This window comes from Pyxicephalus adspersus, chromosome 1 (genome assembly GCF_032062135.1).
Source record: "Pyxicephalus adspersus chromosome 1, UCB_Pads_2.0, whole genome shotgun sequence".
Taxonomy (NCBI): Eukaryota; Metazoa; Chordata; class Amphibia; order Anura; family Pyxicephalidae; genus Pyxicephalus; species Pyxicephalus adspersus.
In genome coordinates, this window is record NC_092858.1 from 54,085,907 (window position 1) to 54,107,447 (window position 21,541).

The following is a 21,541-nucleotide window of genomic DNA, read 5'->3' on the forward strand; positions in this document are numbered from 1 at the left end:
CCAGTGGTGTCAACTCTAGATGTTACTGCTACCCCTAACAGCCAGGAAAGCAGCGCATCTAGTAGTGGTGGGGAGGAAAACCCAGGAAGGAAAAGACAATTGGTAGTCAAAGGGGTTTCTATCATTAGGAGGTCTGATAGAATAGTTTGTCCCCCGGATCCCTTCAACCGAATGGTTTGCTGTCTCCCTGGTGCCAGGGTTCGGCACGTGGTGGACCGAGTGGAGAAACTACTGGGAGGGGCTAGACAGGACCCAGCTGTCTTGGTCCGTGTTGGAACCAATGACAATATAAATGGAAGATGGAGGATCCTTAAAAATCAGTTACGGAACTAGGTTTCAAGTTGAAGAAAAGGACCTCCAAGGCTATGATCTCTGGAATATTGCCTGTGCCATGCCCAACACATGAAAGGCAGAGGGAGCTTCAGCAGCTAAACGCATGGCTTAAGTCATAGTGTAGAAGGGAAGGATTTGGGTTTATAGAGCACTAGGCTGACTTTTCATTGGGGTACAACCTGTATGCCAGAGATGGTTTGCACCTAAATGAAAGGGGATCTGCTGTGCTAGGGGAAAAATTTAGGGGAATGGTGGAAGGATTTTTAAACTAGAACAGACGGGGTGGGACAGTCAAATAAGGTGGCAGAAAGGTTAGTCAGGGGTCGGACACTGGTAGAGGGTGGATTGGGGATAGTTGGGGGGAGTATTATGGATAATTGTAAGGAGCTTCTCATGTTACAAACAAACGTTGGATTGTGCAGTACTAGTTGTACTGAAAAACAAAATGATTTGACAAACAATAATGGTAAAAGCAGCAATAGTTTAAAGAGCCTGTCCACCAATGCTAGAAGTCTAGCAAACAAGATAGGGGAGTTGGAAGCCTTAATGAGTGAGGAGAAGTATGATTTAGTTGGTATTGCTGAATCCTGGCTTTGTATCATAATATGATTTCATTTAATGTAAGCTGTAAACAGGAAGCAAAAACAGGAAAGATAAAAACATTTAATTTTAGGATAGCAAACTTTCCATTATTAAGAGCGGCTCTCTGGGACTTGGACTGGGAGACAATATTGTCCTCAAAGAACACAGAACAGAAATGGGAATGTTTCAAGTCTGTTCTACAAAAGCAAACTGAAAAATATATTTCAATGGGTAATAAGTTTAAGAGGCTAAAATTAAAACCTATATGACTTACAGCTGATGTTAAAAAAGCCATAAGGAACAAGAAAAGGGCATTCCAAAAATATAAAAATGAAGGATCACCTTCATCATTTGAAACCTGTAAAGAATATAACAAAAGATGTAAAAAGGAGATAGCAGATTGCAGAATTGCAAAGAAAGTAAGGGAAAGTAAGAAAGTAAGGGAAACCCCCCCAAATATTTCAAATATAATAATAGCAAAAGGATCAGATCTGCTCCTTTATGATGCACCTTTAAGTACAATTTTTACATGATCAGGCTTTCTTAAATAATAATAATAATAATAATAATTAATTAAAACCTTTTACAAACCTTTTACAAATATATATATACACACACAAACTTGTAAGACTTGTAAGTATTGTTATACAATTATGGTGAAACTATAAAATTGTGTGTGTATGTATATATTTGTAAAAGGTTTAATTGATAATTATTGTTATTTACAAAACAGATCTTGTACTCCTCCTGATGAAATGGCTTTGGTCCTGAAATGCGTCAAGGAAAGTCTGATCATGTAAAAATTGTACTTAAAGGAGCACATGTGAATACAAGTTTGTGAAATGTTAAATCTTTTTATTAAAAGTTTTTTATAAGGAAAACTGTATAAAAATTGTATTGTATAATTTATTGCTGCTATGTTGCCTGAAAAGTCCCCCACCTCTCCTCATGTTGTTATAATTCTAAAATAAAAATACAACGCATTCCTTTGAAAAAAAAAATAACGTTATTTATGCACCAGAAGTAAATCCATCATTGTAAGTCTTCATCAATCATGATGATGAGCAATGATCACCAAATCTAATCAAACACTTACCCAACAGCAGATTCTGTGGCCAGCACGTATGTACAGTTCTGATTAGTTTGTTGACATTAATAGAATGTATTATTAATTATTCAATGAATAACTCACACACTGTAATAAAACTTATTTATTACATCAATTGAACAAACCAGTTATCACTATACTTACACTTCTTTACCATCTGTGAATGGTAAACACCCTATGTATGCACTCAAATTCATATTTGTACAAATTTGAGCTTCATTCCTAATAATTCCCATTAAGTGGCAAAGAAATCTATTCAGAATTGCATATTGTTAATTATGTCAACCTATATATGGCTCTAACCACAGTCCTAACCAAAATATACCCATGTACCTTTTTACACATTAACTGTTATGATACTATAATGATGATGATGACTTGATGCATAGGGTTTAGCTCGTGCAGCACAGTGGCTCAATGGTTAGCACTACAGTCTTCACAGTGTTGGGTTCAAGGTTCAAATCTTGGCCAGGACACTATCTGCATGGAACTTGCAAGTTCCCTGTGGGTTTCCAATGGGTACTCCGGTTTAACCTAACATGCAGTTAGGTTAATTGGCTTCCCCCCAAAATTGGCCTTAGACTGTAATAAAGACATATGACTATGGTAGGGATATTAGTTTGTGAGCTCATTTGAGAGACAGCTAGTAACATGACTATGGACTTTGTACAATGCTGCGTTATACATAAATATGTGCTATATAAATACTGAAATAATAACCGTTTTTCTAAATTTGTGCATGCATAAAATGCACTTTAAATAAACATTTCTGTCACTAAGCATTCTATATGTACTTTTTTTCAAGAAAGTAAAAGATATATAATGAATTTTGCCAGGTTTACAGTTATCTCTTAGTGAATTTGTAATATAAAATACAAGATAAAACTGTTAATGGATTGGAAAATCTTGTCTACTCAATAGATACTACAGGACCCTTTTTCTCCCCTGTTTAAATGTGAAAAGAGAAGACATTTGAGCCATAATATTAATTAGTATACACTATTGCTGAAACTGACGTTTCAAAGTAAAAAAAAAAATTAAATATCATTTTTGACCTTTTATAAATAGGCCTTTAAATCAAACTGCATTGTAATGCAGCTCATTTAAAGCATTTGTTCATATGGTACATTTTCCTTCATCTATTTTTTATAAACTGCAGGATTATAAATGTTGAATATACATAATAATGATAAATGTGGCAGAAGGTAGAATAATTTCAAATGTGTTCTCCTTGAAATTTGTTTCCAGGATGTTAACTGCAAAGGAAGTTATATATAGCTAAAATGCATGTTTAATTTGTGCAGAAATCATGGTGTGATGAAGACAATTAAGAGCCTCAGAGGGAATAATTATATTACTGCATGGAGCTGGTGGATCTCAAATTGCTTGATGCTTGGACTTTAAATTGGCTTGTGCTCCTGTTGTGAAAGTCACCCATATTACAAACTAAACTGCAATAAAAATATAATATTTTCAAAGTCATACAGAATAGAGCTACACTTTTATTTATTTTTTTAATTTATTTATATTTGATTAATTGCTGTTATATTTAGTTTGGAAAATCAATGTGCTAAATCAGATAACCTAAATAATATAGGGTGTAATTAAAGAAAACAAAAATAGACTGATTTACAAGAGTATTCACTTAGGTAGCCAAATTGAATGCAGTTTCACTTAAATCACTTAACGTTAATTTAGCAAAATAAACTGTCACATGCCGTGTAAACAATTTCTACTACTTTTGTAAATCCACCCCTATGCAGTTTCTAGGGTCACTTAATTTCTTGATGACTGACAATTCAGGGTTAGCCTATGCTGTCTCACCTTACATATCTCAATTTCACTATTCAAAATGGAAGGAACATAAGCAGCAACAAATTCTATTTTACACTTTGAATGTATGAAATCCTTTGGTCACTTTATCTGAAAAAGAGTAATACATGAAATTCTGATTTTAAATAGGAGATAGAGGAGTTAACAAGGAAAGGATATAGTAAAGAAAATGTGCAAAAAAGTGAGAAGTGTTGATGCGGGAGAGGAAAACTGTTCATGCCAAACAAAATATGGCAAGATTACAAACCTAATTTGTTTTGACTATATACCTATGATAGAATAAATAAGGAAAGTTTTGCAGAAACAGTGGGGAATTATTTCAAGATCCAAAGATAGGAAAGAAAATAGAATGGTTTCCTAAATGCCAAAATTGTAGAAAAACATTGGTTTATAGTTAAAAGCATAAGAAAAATACTGACTTGCCAGAATGAGACAAACAGAACATTTTTTTTCATGTGTAAATTGCATTATATGTTAACATATTAAAATAAAAGCTAAGTGTAAAACATAAGGAGTTGTACAGCAACATCTATAAAAGTATTTAATGAATAAACTGGTGGCCCATGGGTAATATTGACATAAGGGCTCATGATTGCTTGACATTTGTGGATATGAAATATGTCAGCAGATGAGCAAAAATGATAATAGAGTTGCATGCTTCTTTAATAAAGAAACTATATGGATTTTTAAATGAGTGAAGTTTCCACAGTGCTAAAAAGTTTTAGAGGCACAAATCTCCTGGAAAAACATTTCTTTCAGGTGGTTAAGGGTAAACTACATAATAATGACATAACAACATTCTAGCTATATATGAATAAACATCTGTTCTCCTCTTTGTAAGAATATATATTGAACTTTTCCTGCTTTTATTTATTGATGCTCTTCGTAGTTTTGTAGCCTTAAATTTTTGGCAAAACTTTTTTTCTTATTTTCCATTAACAATTACCATTTATCTGTACTCTGTTTTTAAATACTTTTTTAACTTTGGTAAATTAAAAATTATAATTATTATAATTATCCTTAAAAGCAGAAGCATAATGTTATGTTTTTCTACATTAGGAAACAAACAATATTAACTTTTTATTTGTTATTCATTGTACCTTTTTATAGACTGATTTTAGGTGTTCCATGGCAGAGAGAATGATGGAGCATCAAGTAGCAGTAATGTACTGTTTTGGAAATTATTTTCTTCTCTCTACAGAAGTTTACAGAAAAAAACTCCCAGCAACCCCTCTAAGTTGCTTCCCAGGTAGCTCCTCTCTTCACCTGACCCTCTTGTAATATTATCAGGTAAGACTACCACTTATATTAAAAAAACCTTAGACTTAACTTCCCAGAGTCATGCAGAGTCTAGAGTCCCCCCATTCACGCCCCTATCATTGCCTTAACATAGGAAATATATATATATATATATATATATATATATATATAATATATATATAAATATATACATTTATATATAACACATAAATTCTGAAAGGCCTGTCAAGGTACCATCAAAGCTGGAAGAAAATTTGATTTTAACATACAACTATGTATATTCACTCTATGGAGTGAAAGAATGTTCTCCAGTAGAACCATTGAATTTGTGTTGTTTCCTCAGTCTCCTTTAGGACAAAGGTAAGAGTCTCCATCTGATAAATTGCATACTGCTACTGAACCACTGGGCCACCAAGGGGGCCTTAACTAATACCACAGCACTGGGATAAATAATTAGCTGCTACCCCAAAGGGACAAACAGAAATTTGTGGTATAATTTGTGACTGAAATGATTGTTGAGCAGTGTGTGGAACCAATTGTATATATTTTAAACCTTTTTAAAATATTGCAGCATATATCCAAAGTGTAACCATCAATTAACTCCAGTAGCCTAAACTTAACTTTTAGATACATCACATTGGAATGATCATGTTTTCACATCTTATCATGTTAATATTATATATATATATATATATATATATATATATATTCTTATGGTATCAGTTCTGGTTCTGGTATAACTTCTTAAAAAAGGCCACATGAGATTGCCAAACATATCAATGCAACCTTCCAGTAAACATATAGTATTAGAGTATTTTATGTTTGTATTTTCACTGTATATATTTATGTAATTTACATTGTAATTTTTTTTTAGCATATTGATTACAGTGATAAAGTTAAAAAACAATAAACTTGACTTAAAGTCCCATAATTATTTTGCATTAACAATTTTATGCATCCCATTGATAAGTGCTGTGCTGAACCTACCGTATATTAAAAAATGAGGGTTCCTGCTATGGTTGCCAACAGTTGGTACTTATTGACTGAAAGTGAAAGATGTGTTTATTCTAACATCTTGGAGGTATTATTATCAGTTAATTAATATATAACACATCCCTATGAATATTTTATTTTGCATATAGAAGAATATAATATACAATTACACTTAACAAGTTTTTTGTTTACCTCACTTTAAAGTTTGTTAGCACTATAATGTAATAATTTTGTCCATTAACTTTTTACTTTTATGATAAGTGTCAGCAGCTAGCAAAATATCTTGAACTTTAATACATTATTCAGAACTACATACTGTGTTATGAATGAATCTTTATTTTGTTCTGTATTGTCTGTTGGGCAATCGTAAATAATGCCATGTTTTAAATTGTCAAAGTACACAGTGGAACAACAATTAATGCAAATGTTAAAACTGTCATCTGTTTTCTAAACGATGGTTTGACAAATTGGAAATAACAATTCTACATTTTACCATACATGAAATGTGCTTACAATACACATTACTGAATAAAGCATTACATTGTCACATGGAAATGTTTTCCACAAAAAATCCCACTCAGCTGCAAGATTTACAGTTTAAAATATTTAACGTACTTAAGTGCCCATTTATCAGCAATGACAGTTATTGTTAACATAATCAATAATAAGAAATATGTAATAATTCATGTAATACTCAATGAAAACAGTATATGCCTGCATCAATACAGTGTAGAATCAGAAAAATCAATAAGTTTTCTTTGAATATATATATAATGTCTTACCATTGTATTGTTTTAACTTAAGTTTGTCTCATTAAATTTTCCTATATAGCTTTATTGTTGTAGTTCATTTAAATAACTGAAAGGATTAATATGAAATGCAATGTTATACAAGCGAGCAATTCAATTTATACAATAAATTAGGTCAACATGTAACTTTTTTTGTTCTTTTAATTTGACATCATTTTTGCAAGCAATGGCAAAACGGTAAGCTTATTATATACACACACAACAGTGACATTAATACTTCTTTTTCTTTATTTTATTGTTTTGCTACTTGAATATACACCCTTAATTATCATACTGAAATTAATTTGACTTATGGTACAGGTACTGCACATAGAATTAATAGCCAATTAACAAGAAATATATTTATGTAAACAATATGCATGTTCATTGTAATTGAAAAAATAAAACTTTGTTATGCTATATATTTATTTAGAACTGGAATTAGGGTATTTGCAAATCAAATAAACCATCCATACAAAAATTTCACAGTGAGGGCTTGAAAATATAGTAAAATATTGAAGAAAAATTTATTGTAATATTGTTTCTATAAATATAATTTTATTTAAAAGAGCATGACATTTTCAACAAAGAAGTTAAAAACACTGAGGAGTGGAGAATGATGTCTAAATGATAAAAGTTCACTTAGCTTACTTTCTGAGTCCAGATAACCAGATTCCACATGATATATTCCTGATTAGCAGCTACCACATACAAAAACCCTTTTACTGTGTTGAATCAATTAGGGGAAATCATTTAATGGGGGCAATTCCTGTTGTTGCAAATAGTAGAATATAAATCCAAATGGGACATAGATGGCAAAAAAAAAGACAAAAAACTCTTAGATGTTTTTATCAATAGTGGTACCTTAATACTACCCTTTAGTAATACCTCAAAGGAATGTGGGACCAAATGTAAGGTACAAGTTTTTATCTACCCTGTCTATGTGATACAGGAACTTATATGCACATGCAGGTCAGGACTATGGTTTTAGAGTTTCAAGTTACTGTTCCTTTTTTATTGCAAAAATAATCGAAATGTGCATGCAAGTAGAGAAATACTAATCTAGTGTCATGTTTTTCTTACAGAAACTGTACAAATAGAAGATATGTGTTAAATCACCATTCATAAGAAGAAGGTATACAAAAAAATTAGGTAAAACTAATCACCACACTCAAACACATTACAAGTTACTGATGTTTACTATATACTCTTGTATATATCTTAAACTAGAAATGTTCTTTTTTTTTTACAGTTGCTAAATATATTTCCTGTATGAAAGTATTATGATGAACAATATTTGGGTGAATTCCAAAACTCACCAAAGAATAAGTCTGGCTTTCTTTGGTGAGTTTTTCTTTGGTTCCCTCAAATCATAAATATTTTAAATATAACAATATTTAGCCTTAGTCTACATGGACTTTTTCCCCACTATTTCCTATTCACTCCAATGGCCCAGTCTACACCTGAGTTTCCTGCTGGGCTGTAAAGAAAATGCATGCTGCAGTGTTTGGAATGATTAAAATGCCCATATGTGCCCCAAAACACATTTCTAAATGCTCAAAAATGCCCCAAAATGCTCCAAATACACACTTTTAAAATGAATAGATGTTTTGGGTGTTTGGATGTTTTGTTAGGCTTTTTGGACATTTTGGGGCATTTTTCCCCTATTTTAACTCTTTGCCACATATCTTTGTTTTACCCTCTCTAGAGGTAACCCTGAGTCACACTCGGGGTATGTACACCTATGGGAAGGTAATAGTAAATAGAGCCTTACCTGATCCGCCGGCAACCCGGGCTGTCCAGCGCCGCTATCCCTGTCTTCTTCTTTCTTCCTGTTTCTGCATCCGATGAGTCACCGGGGAGTTCCTGGTGATGTCGGTGCGTGTGTACATTGCCGGCGGGGCGGGAAATTCAAAATCCATTTGTATTGCATTCAATACAAAATAACTACATTGAATGCAATACATTGGATTTTTATGTGTAAAAGCAGTAAATTTTTTTCAAAAACATTTATTTTACAGTATATATAATAGTAGGAGTATAATGTGCATTTTTTTTTTTTAATTTAAAAAAATATATTTTTTTTAATTTTAAAAAATATATATATTTTTTTTTTTAAATATACAGATTTTTTTTAATTTATTCAATTTATCATTTTTACATGAATTTGTGTTTCAAACTTTATTATACTCATACTTTTATATTATACTGTAAAATAAATTTTCATGAAAAACAATGTACCGCTTTTAGACATAAAACCGAAAAGAAATGAACCGCTAGGGAAGTTAAAAAATGTGTTTTGAAATTCCGAAAAATAGATACAAAAGCTGCATGGCATTTATACACATTTACAATTAAACCCATTGCAGACTTAGCCTTACTGTATGTACTTTATTATGGCAAAGAAAACCAGTCTGGATTGTCCTATTACTGTAGTTGTGGAAACTGTTGCCAAGCATCACCATCTTGGCCATAATGTTAGCAGTCTAACAGGAACAAAGACCTCAGTCAGGCTAGGGGCGTGCTAACAGAGGCACACAGTGACAAAGGCACATTGGCCCCAGTGGAGCTTAATCCAAAGGTTAGTCTGACACTCTTATCACCATCAGATAGGGGTGACGCTCCTGCCAATGTGTGCATGCTCTGAGTCTGCCACCAATCCTTAATGCCCCCTGCCTGGCCAGATCCACAGCTCCCAAAACTCTGCCCAAATCTCCCAGTGGGTGGTGGCTAATATTAGTGCATGGTGATGCCTGGCCTAGTGTGGAAGATTTCTTGTCTGGGACAAGACTATTTAAATGGTAGTAGGGAATATACACGATATTGTTTTTTGCTATGTCTACTAGTACAGTTTGTTGTAGCATATTTTTTTATATACACGGTACAGTTTTGCTACCTAATTATTGTACCTTAGCGTGTTTATCTCTAAAAGCCACTAAATCCTAGATAACTGTGAGGGTGATTGTATCTGAGCAGTTGAGAGAATGATTAATTGCAGTGAAATTGCAGATTCCATTAGGGGGAAAATTGACTAATATGTAAATCTAAAACACAAATAGAAACATGAAACTGCAAGCATGGACATTAACCTTACATAAAAAAAAAACTTTATAGTAAACAATATGTAATAATATAAACTATGTGCTACCTAAAAATTATTATTTCCTAGCAACTACAGAGAAATCAAATTATTCAATTACAAATATACTGTGTGAATCACTATATAACGATGGTGTGCGGTCTGGCCAAAATAAAATTATGAACCCAAAATAATTGGACCTATAACAGAAGCAATATCCTTTTTGAAATTGTAATACCAAGTACATTTTCCTTTTTGGTGAAGATAGGATTAAAACTTACCTGTTATATATACTAATCAAGCCAGCTACCTACTCATTTATTTAAAAAAAACCTTTACTTACGTGTTAGGAAGTGATTTTTAGCACTCAGTTGAGGAGTATTAGAATACTGAATGTACAGTTCATATCTTAGCTTTTTTTATGTTTACTGCATTTTTAAACGTTCTTTGGAATTTTTATCTTGGGTTGTATTTGGCTTTTTTTTTTTTGGTCATTAAAAGTCGTAACATATAAATGCACAATTTGTAGATTATTTTCTATGTCTTCTAACAACAAAACAATATTAATATTTAAAAACTACCCATCTGCTTATCTCCTGCTGCTAAATGTTTTCCTTAAAAGAGCTATAAGAGACATGGTGAACAGATGGCAGCTAGTTTGCTATATCCTGCATCTCTTCACAACTGCCACAGAGCTCGACTATTCATTAATCTTCTATAGACTTCCAGTAGCATAGTGACTAAATTACACATACTGAGGCCAATTCTGCTGTCAGGCTTCAAATGAAACAGAAACACATCTTGCAAAGTATTTTATCTGATTTCTACCCTAGTGTCTACTTAAGACCAGTTATAAAAATAAACATTTTGCTTGGAACTTGATCTATTTTTATGTCAGGAAATAAAATGATAAACTGCAGAGGAGATTGTAAACCACCTCTACTAAACTGCAATAGCTAAAATTCCTAAAACACATCCTAAACATTTCAAGGAAACATCTGCTTAGGAAACAGATGACATTATTAAAAGGATTTCTCGTCTATTTATGTATGTGCAGCTAAACCCTTTGTGTTGTGAAATATAGAAAAGGTGTTAATGAATACATTTAGCACTCTGTAAATAAAAGATGCTTGATTTTTTTTTAAATGCACCTGTCACACAGCCTTGGAACATCTGCTATTAGCACTACAAACTGACCTTATTCCATAATAAATATTAGGTGCTGGTGTCCATGTATGGCTCTCGCTTTATAAACAAAAGCTTTTATATACAAGTGTTAGATGGTACCCAATAATATACATATATTTTGGATGCATTATATACTGCAACCTTTACCAGCTGCATCATATAGTATTTCTATGACGCTTCTCACAGTTCTCTGAGGAAGCCTAAAAGGTGAAACGCGTTGGGTCATGAGACTAATCTTACTAAACAGCGCATTATTTTTCTTTGGAACCTATTGTTATCAGTGTTTTTAGGAGAAACCTACTTAGTCTAGTGTCCTATTTAACCCATGAAAACTGATGGGGCTATGACTAATCTATTGTTGTACTGTGTAACTAACCACTACAAGATTTGTGCACATATTTGCACATATAAAAACCTAGTTAATAAACCATTTGCAACCAATAAACCAAACCATTTGCCAACAAAAAACATCTTTTTCCTTTTTCTTATCGTAAATGATGGTCTTCTACAATGCTTCCATTTGATCTCTGTTTTTGATAACCAATGTAATCTGTATGTTGGGATATCAGCTTACAGAAATACGTTTACTATTTTTCCACCAGTATAGCTTGATTTCTGAACAATTTATGAAGATAAAACCTCAATGTTCATATTTTAGCATGAGTGTATTTGACATAATAGTTTAATTTATATTTTTGCCAGTGTTTATTAAATAGATGAAAGATAAACTTTGAAGTGAATCTTTCCACAAACCTGGGCAATGAATTAGGCAATTTAAAAAATAGCAGAAATTTCGAGTAGAAAAAAGCACACCTACAAACTAGAACTATATACTGTAAAGTCCAAAAATTATGTTTCTATAGGATTTGAATAGCTATTAAAACAATAAAGTTTATAAATAGACCAAAAAGAGCTCTAAAAAAGATCTTATTTAAAACTATTGATGTCCTGCATGTTAAAACAATCTGAAGGCAACTTTATAGCTTCAAGAACCAGGAGATTATAAACATAAAAAAATTTGTTTGTCTAAAGTACAACAAAGTTGAAAAAATCTACAAAACAACTAAATTGATAAAAGGAAAAGAAAAACTAACCATTTACAAATGTGCTTGACAAAATAAAGGATTAAGGAAGTAAATAATATTTTTATTCTATGTTCTTACTTTGGTAGAAAAGTATTATACCAAAAAAAAGTCTTGAACAGTAGCATTGGGTTTGATTTACTAAAAGAGTTAAACCTATTCACTTTGAAAAGTGAATTTTCACTTATCTTTAGTGAATGAGATGATACTTTACTGACCCCAGCTATTCAGTCATGTGTAAGCAAACATTTAAGAAAATTTTCATAGAAATCATTTAGGGTTATCAATTTTTCATTTGACTTGTTTAGACATTAGCGTGCTTTTAACAGATTAAATATTAAAATTGGTGATTTGTAGGCTCTAGCTGTTGTGATTATGATGGCTATACTATAGGTGACCAATGACTGTTGTCTAAAGAATAGACTTGCTGAAATATGATATGTAAATTTGTCTGGAGGATTATGCAGATAAGTATTACCACTCTGATCCACAATTTTGAGCAAATACCACCAGATGTAACCAATAGAGCCCACTCAGGAATTTCTAAAGCAGCGGTCGCTAACTGGTGGTCCTGAGAAAATTTGGTGGTCCGCAGCTCCACCCCCAAGCCTGATCAGGAGAAGGGCCCCGCTGGGGGGGATGCACCGGCCAGAGCTGTGGACCATGTCCGCTGTATGGATCGCAGGCTCAGGGCGGTTGTGTTTCTGGACACAACCCGGCCACTCTTCCATCGCAGGATCAGACCTGCGATGGGAGAGTGGGTGGGTTCTGGCATCATGACGTCACTAAAGGGGAAGTTTCTTCCCCTTTGAGTGAGACCTTGCTCCTTGTGTATGCGTGGTCCAGGGACTGTGAATTTAGCAGCCCAAAAAGGTTGTCAAACACTGGTCTAAAGTACAGTTATGGTGTATAATACCACCTATATAAAACTTTGTAAAAGCTCTTCAGAGAAAAAAACATTTTGAGAAACTGTGGCTCAGAAGCATTTTCTATGAAAAAAAAATATTAGTTTTATCTGGTTTTATCTAATATATAAAAGGTTTTTTTTGATGCTATAAAAAAAAGTAAATCTTTGAAAGATGTTCTCTGATATAGCAATTTGGGGATTGAATGATAGTTTCTGGGTCTGAGGAAGCAGAGAAGACTCTGAAATGCGTTACTATATGAAACTACAATACCTTTTGTAACAACAATCTATATAATGATATGAGATATGAAATTGTATATTTTCCTGCCTATAAGATCCTTTGGGCAGCACAGTGGCTCAGGGGTTAGCACTCCGGCCTTTGCAGCGCTAGGTTCAAGTCCCAGCCAGGACTGTATCTGCAGGTTCTCCCAGTGTCTGCGTGGGTTTCCTCTGGGTACTCTGTTTCCTCCCTCATCCCAAAAACATGCAGTTGGGTTTATTGGCTTCCCCCTAAATTTACCTTAGACTACATTAATGACATATGACTATAGTAGGGACATTAGATTGTGAGCTCCTTTGAGGGACAGTTAGTGACACCACTATGGACTTTGTACAGCACTGCGTAATATGATTGCGCTATTTAAATACTGTGTAATAATATTAAAGCAACTATTGTATGTCTATATTTATTTATATGTTTGAATTTTGCTATGTGTGGAATAAACTGTGGGATTATATTCAATGCTATGGTGATATAATGAATATATTGATTATACCACCACTAACTATATGATACCACATTATTTATACTTATACATTGAAAAGTATTTACATTATTAGCAAAAAAACACAATGACCCTATGTTTCATACCAAATTGCTCTACTTGATCTTAAGAGATTAGAGGTTGATATGGCTGTTAAACTACTTTAGATTTTACCTTTTTAACTGGTGCAAAGAACTCAAGCTGCAGATCAACTTCAGAATGCAATTTAAAACCGGCTTTTACCTTTTCACAGAATAATGAAAAAACTCCTACTGATCAAACAGTGGGGAAGGACCAGGCCATACAAATTTCAGTCCTTCTGGAGGAGATTGCATAATAGTGAGAAAGTACTGACAGTTTTGGATTTACTGCTTATTTTGACATCTAGTTTTCATTGAAAGTAACTTTTATACACACATATATATATATATATATATATATATATATACAGAATATAAAAATATATTCTCTATTTTTCTATTTATATTTACAAAAATGTTATTGAATGCATTTCTTGCAATACATCTTTAGACAATTAAAGAAACCTTGCAAATTCCTGAAAAAAAAATCCGGACAATCTATCAAGGCATAACAATTATGTTTAACACAGCTCCTGGCTATAATATCTAACTCATCAAACAATTGTTTCCCTGAAAATTATTAAATAGGAGTAACAAATACTGGAAAAATAGAAATATTCAAACTGTACTAAATGAGCAATATTTTTTACCTATTTTGGTAAATTAGGTGAAACAAAGTTAAAATTAACCTGCCGAGCGGTAACCCCAAGTGTGACTTGGGGTAAAAAAAGTTTCTGAGAGCGGTAACCCTGGTTGTGACTAGCTAAACCATTGCAAAACAATGATAAATCGAGCTATACCTGATCCGCCGGCATCCAGTAGGGCCCCGGGGATTGCCTGCAGTCACAGCTGTGACCTCAAAGTTCCCAAGGCCACGTGAGGGTGGGAACTGAACTGCACACAGATTCTGCAATTCCACTACGATCCCCAGGGCACTACAGGTTAATTAATTAATTAATTAACCTGTAGTGCCCCGGGGTTCGCACACTGTTCTCAATGATTGCAGCCTTCAGAAGATGCCCCGCAAGTATCTCTTACTCTGTAACACACTTTCCAGCACAGTAATATGATACATTTGTTACATTTTTCTGGCAGTGGATAAAAGAAAAATGTACCAAAAGTATCATAATATTACTGTGCTGGAAAGTGTGTTACAGAGTAAGAGATATGATGTCATGTAAGATAAATTAAAAAAAAAAAAAAAAGTAAATAAACACGAACACTCAACATTAATTTGATATTATTTTTTATTTTTTTAAACACATTCTTTTACATTTTTTTAATCCAAATTTTTGCCGTTGAATCTCATTTTTTTCGGGTCTATCTGAATTCGAACAGCCATCATCGGGTCGAATATAAGGACAACCTGAATTTGAAAACCAACACTAGTGAGGACGTTTCATTCGGGGTATGGCGGGAAATTCAAATCTATTTGTATTGCATTCAATACAAAATAACTGTATTGAATGCAATACAGTGGACTTCTATAATATAAAAAATGTTTTATATTATTTTTATTTATTATTTTGACATGATTTTGTGTTAAACTTTATTATACTCATACCATTAAATTATACTTTAAAATAAACTTTCACGAAAAACAATGTATCACATTTAGACATATATATCTGGACAGAAATGAACTACCCAGGAGGTTAAATACCTAATCATGTGCAAAGAAAATAAAATGAAATTTTGTTTGCAAATAATTGGGTGATCTAAGACAGTCTAATCTAAGTAAATTTTATTTTGTCAAAATAAATTTTCACTTGGCTAAATAAATGAGGTGATGTGGCAAAAAAGGCAAAATAGCAAAGCGCCTATCTTTTAAATTAAAAGCCTAACCTAAACTATATTTAGCAATTTTTTAACAAAGTAAGGATGTGATAGGACCTCTGCCATGTATCTGAGGTCTGCATCTACTGGGGACACATTTCCTCACTTTCTGTTGCGATTATCAATAATATCAGCATAAAAAGATGTGAGATCACTGAAAGTGCAACTAACTAAAAACTAATGTGAAAGGTACCAACAAACTTAGGTCAGATAAATAGCAGGTCAGGATTAGAGATGAGCGAATTTCTCGAAAATTCGATTTGTTCGGTTCGCCGAATTTTCCGAAAAAATTCGCTTCGATCCGAATTTATTCACGGCGAATCGCGATAAATACCGCTATTTCCAGTTATTTCTGCTATTTCGCGGTTGCCGTGCAGTACTTCTACTATGTATTCTTAGATACAAGTATTCTTAGACAAGTCCACGGCAAGAGCGATTGCTCTTGCAGCGCTGTTCTATGTATTCTTAGACAAGTCCCCATTCATCCCCTTTAGTCCCGTGTATTCCTAGATAGTGAAACTCTACCTAAGAATACATAGAACAGCGCTGCAAGAGCAATCGCTCTTGCTGTGCTGTGATTTTACTATGTATTCTTAGATAGAGTTTCTCTATCTAAGAATACAGGGCACTAAATGGGGATGAATGGGGACAAGTCCCCATTCATCACCTGTAATTCCTGGACATTGTAGTGGAACTGCAGAGGACTGAAGTTAAGTTTCCCATGTGACGTCACAGTGGCAAAACTGAACTGCAGTCGACCTCTGCAGTTCTACTACAATGTCCAGGCACAACAAGGGTTGAATGGGGACTTGTTCCCATTCATCCCCTTTAGTGCCTCCTATTCTTAGATAGAGAAACTCTATCTAAGAATACATAGTAAAATCACAGCACTGCAAGAGCGATTGCTCTTGCAGCGCTCTTCTATGTATTCTTAGATAGAGTTTCACTATCTAAGAATACAGGGCACTAATATTCTTAGTGCTCTATTTAAGAATTCTTAGTAGAAGCACAGCACGGCAACCGCAACTGCTGTTGCAGCGCTGCACTATGTATTCTTAGATAGAGTTTCACTATCTAAGAATACAGGGCACTACAGGTGATGAATGGGGACAAGTCCCTATTCATCCCCTGTAGTGCCCAAAGATCGTAGTGGAATCTCTTATGGAAGTCCTTAGACGTGCATCCGCCATTTCAGGAAAAATTGCGATTCGTTACCACGAATCACGAGGAAATTCGGATTCGTATCAAACCGAATTTTTCCTGAAATTCGTATCGAATTCCACTTCGTCCGATTCGGTTTGCTTATCTCTAGTCAGGATCAACAGGTTTTGGAACAGAGATTTTCTAAAAATCAAACTTTTATTATAGTAAACAATTAAAATGTTGCACAAAGATCTATTATAATACATAAAATAAATAGCTGTTACCCAAATTTCAAGAGTCAGTAGTGCCTTTATATTGAACTTCTTACATATTTTAAAGATTCAGGGGATAACAGCTATTAACAGGTAAATTGTCATAATCTGGACAATCTATCAATGCTTAAATACTGTTTAACACAGCTCCTGGCTATATGAACAATACTCTACATCTTGATTTTTTACACTATGGCCAAATATCTATGTAAACCTTACTATCACACCTATATGAGTTTTTTTGACATCCCATTCTATAACCATGTACCCGTAGTAACATGAAAATGCCACTCGTGGAAAAACTTTCCACAAGATTTTGGCAAGGACACAGAATACTCTAACAGAAAACGGTCTCCCTTAAACTTTTGCCACTAGGGTTGGAAGTGCACTGTTGTGCATAAGTTACAGCCATTCACTTACAAAATGTAAAATGAATAATTTGGAGGGTTATCTAATATAGTTGACTATGAAGTTCAATAGTCCAGTATTCACAAACATTTGACCACTTAACGTAGTTCTTCCCAGTTTTCAGTTTGAAAGATTGAAAAGATTTCATAAAATGTCCTCATCTTCTGCCCAACAATATCTGTTACTAAAAACTGTCAAAAACCAAAACAACTAAAAATTAATGTCTTACTGCTAATCGTATTACGCGTCATATTTAACAGCTTTTGGTAATGTGTTATAAACTAATCCAATTATGATTTTTCAAAGGAAAATTCCTTAATTCGATTTAAAAATGTTGCTATCTTTTAATTGCATCAATTTTGCAAAGCATTTGAAACTACTAATCTTCTATATCTTTGATTATGAAGTTTGTGTTATGTGAACAGCAACAACAAAGTTTTTTTGCATAATATTTGAATATATAATAAAGTAATAGTCACATGTGTATGTCATAATTTTATTTCTGTTCATGGTTATTTTTAAACAATATGCATCAAATGAATATTTGTAATATGCAGAAAAATACTTTTCAATGATAACACGTTTAGATCAAATTTTAGATATTGGGTAGCGCTTCTCTTTCCTAAATGGCATCTAAAATATTGAATCAAATGTGAAATGTAAATATCACATAAATTGTTATATAAATGTTATAATCAAAAAGAACAGCATTTAAACATTTGGATTAGTAAACATACCTCATACAATCAATTTTAATGCAAAATTATACAATACCACAAGTCTCAAATTTTGTCTATCCACCAAATCTACAGTGATATACTCTGTGTCTAATGTCCAAAAAAAAAAATACTAATTTTCTCCTGAATTATCCTTTTTAAATACTGTATTTCCACAGTGACTTTTCCACCAAAAAGCCTTTAAGACCAAAATGGCAGAGCAGGGTTAAAGCCAGGAACTAATCTGCTCCTTAAATTCACTTTTAGTTGTGCACAGCCACACTGACCTAGTAAGAAATTGAGGGCTTTCCTGTTGTTCCTGTTGGCTTCTGGGAGCACAGCTCAACATGGGAGAATAGGGAGTTGTTCCCTGTACCATATACACATACATACTGGTAGCAGCTCTCCAAGACTGCAGAAGATAGACTATCATGGGTAAACCTGGGTGATCCTGTAAACCAACTATGGATTTGGTCCAGGATTAAAAGCACTTGTCAACTAAGAGCAAATAATTGTTAGGAAATCCATTCCAGACATGCTGAATCACACAGGTTCACACATGATAGTCTATCTAATTGTCACAGTGCCGCAGGGCAGGATAGTGGACCCTCTGTGTCACCAGCTCAGTTGGCACAGACGTGCACGGGGCGCAGAGTTTAAGCAAATGCCTGGTCTTTAACAGAGCCTCTAGAGGTGAGGGTGTTACACTGCAGGCAACTTCCAGGTTGCGGCTCTGGTGCACGCAGAGGCAGGTGACTGCTGACAAACAGGAATCAGGCGAGGTGCAGGAACGTAAGACAGAATCGAGGTCAAACAAGCCAGAGGTCAGGGCAGGCAGCAAGCAGGAGTAGTCAAAGATCAAAGCCAGAGTCGGTACAGAGGAAATCAAAAGCTGAAGGTGCGGGCAGGAATCTAAGAAACCTGGAACAGAGCCTATGGGAACTTATTGTTCAGCCAACTTCCAGTTGCCAGTCACTTCCTTTTATAGGGAAGGTCATGTGGCAGATGGGAGTCACAATACCAGCAAAGTGAGAGAACCCATCACCAAGTGGAATGCTGGAGCAGAGGCAGCTCAGGTGGAGTTTACACTGCTGCCAGTAGAGGGAGTGCTTCTGCAAAATACTCTGGTTCTCCGGGGTTAAGGGGCAGCTCCCAAAGGATCACATGACTGAGACCAGGTAGTAACCTGCAGACAGGATTCCAGAACAGGGCTGCTGTTACTGCTGGCTGCAGACGAATATGAGCTGGGTGACACAGACAGCAGCACAGATCCCATGGTCCTGCAGGAATCTGTGACACTACTCCCTTGGAGACCGGAAATAAATCAGGCCCAAACTCTCAGCAGAATTAGCTAAACTGTGCTCTGCGTAGTGTTGATCAACCTTGCCTTTGTCACTGAGTTCAACTACAAATCATCACAAATACTGGGACAATTCGGACTGTCAGCAAATAAAAAAAAGAGGCATTTTCAGCAATTACTACCACCTATGAGTAAAATAAAGGACAACAATTTTCTTTAATTTTTCCCCACACATAGCAAAATAGCAAAGGGCTCTATATATAAAACAGGGAATGTCAGATTAAAAACTAGAGCCCAAAATGATTTGTATTGAAGAGGCACAGATTAGAGCAACAGCAACTTTTTTACTGGTTGGCAGTTGTTAAATTAATTGACATTGTATTTGCTTATAAAAAATTTGCAAAGTAAAACTAAATGTTATCCAGATCATTGTATACCATTGTTGAGACCTTGGGATTTATTTGTGGACTATAAATTAATACATATATATATATATATATATATATATATCAGCCCAGGATTGTTTCAGCTCATGTTCCTACAACTGGACCCCACTTATCACTGACAACCAGCCATCCCAGTACAAACCAGCCATCAGGACCAAAGAGAGACGCCAAATCTGTGCAACATTTTAAAACAGCTCTGGGAAAAATAGCTGCTATCCCAGTTTCAATTTTTAAATTACACTGAGGACCCAAGTGGTTGAGAAGAAAGTATTTACAGCCTTCTATTCCTGCTAGCAATTAGTTAGATGTTTCTGGGGAAGCAACATAGTCAGTATAAACACTTATTTATGTATAAACAGTTTCGGTGGATGTCACAATTTGGTTCCAGTCAGACTCAGTAACTTTTTCATATATGTAAAAAAATTGGAACACTTAGTGCCTAATTATATGGTGGAAACATCGATATGGATGAATCTGCAAGTTGCTATAATTATTTCTTAGGAATATATTTAGTAAAACTATAGAGAAAAAAGTGTTTACTAGTTAGTTTTTCTTTTCAAGTGTTTAGCAGTTTAGCAGCAGACACATTTTAAGACATTTAATTTTGTTTTTCACTTTGATTACATATGCCACATTTATCAAACATAGAAACAACATTTAAATATTTGTTATGACGTTCATTTAATTGCATCCTATTTAAATAATCATGCTACTTACTCTTTCCAAATTATTGCTGTTATATCTATTAAATATGGGAAAATTGTCATCTGTGATTGCAGACTTGATTTATTTATTCTAATTATTGCCAGATTTAAAATTAAATAAAATTCTGGATTTTATTAACCATAATTATTTAAGTGAATCACATTAAACTTCTGTAAATGCAAAACAACTCTAAAAATAGGAAATGTTGAAAAGATTAAGGAAAATGTGGAGCAAAAGCAGAATTCAGAATACATGTATACTGTAATGACTTCTGAACAGTTAACTAAATGTTCAGTTAAACTCCAGCTAAAACAAACCAGATTAACATAAACATCCCATTAAAAGATGCATTAGCAATGTCCATGCTCACTACAATATTCACCCTAATATAGAGATTTCCCTGGGATACTTTTTTTCTGCTGGTAGATCCACAATCATGACATCCATATTGCACCTGGGCCATTTTGCTAAGCACTGCTAATTTTTTACATATACCATGGTCAGTTTAGGGAGAGACAATCAACCTACCTGCAAGTTTTAGGTATGTGGGGAAAACAGAGTGCCTAGAGGAAAATCACGCCAGCATGTGGAGATCATGCAAACTCATTGAAAATGTTGTCTGTAAGCTTACTTTTTATCATGCAGCTCTCTCCTCCTATCTGTATACTTCTTGAAAAACGATTGGTTCCTTGTACTGCTACTTCTTCTCACACTGCAG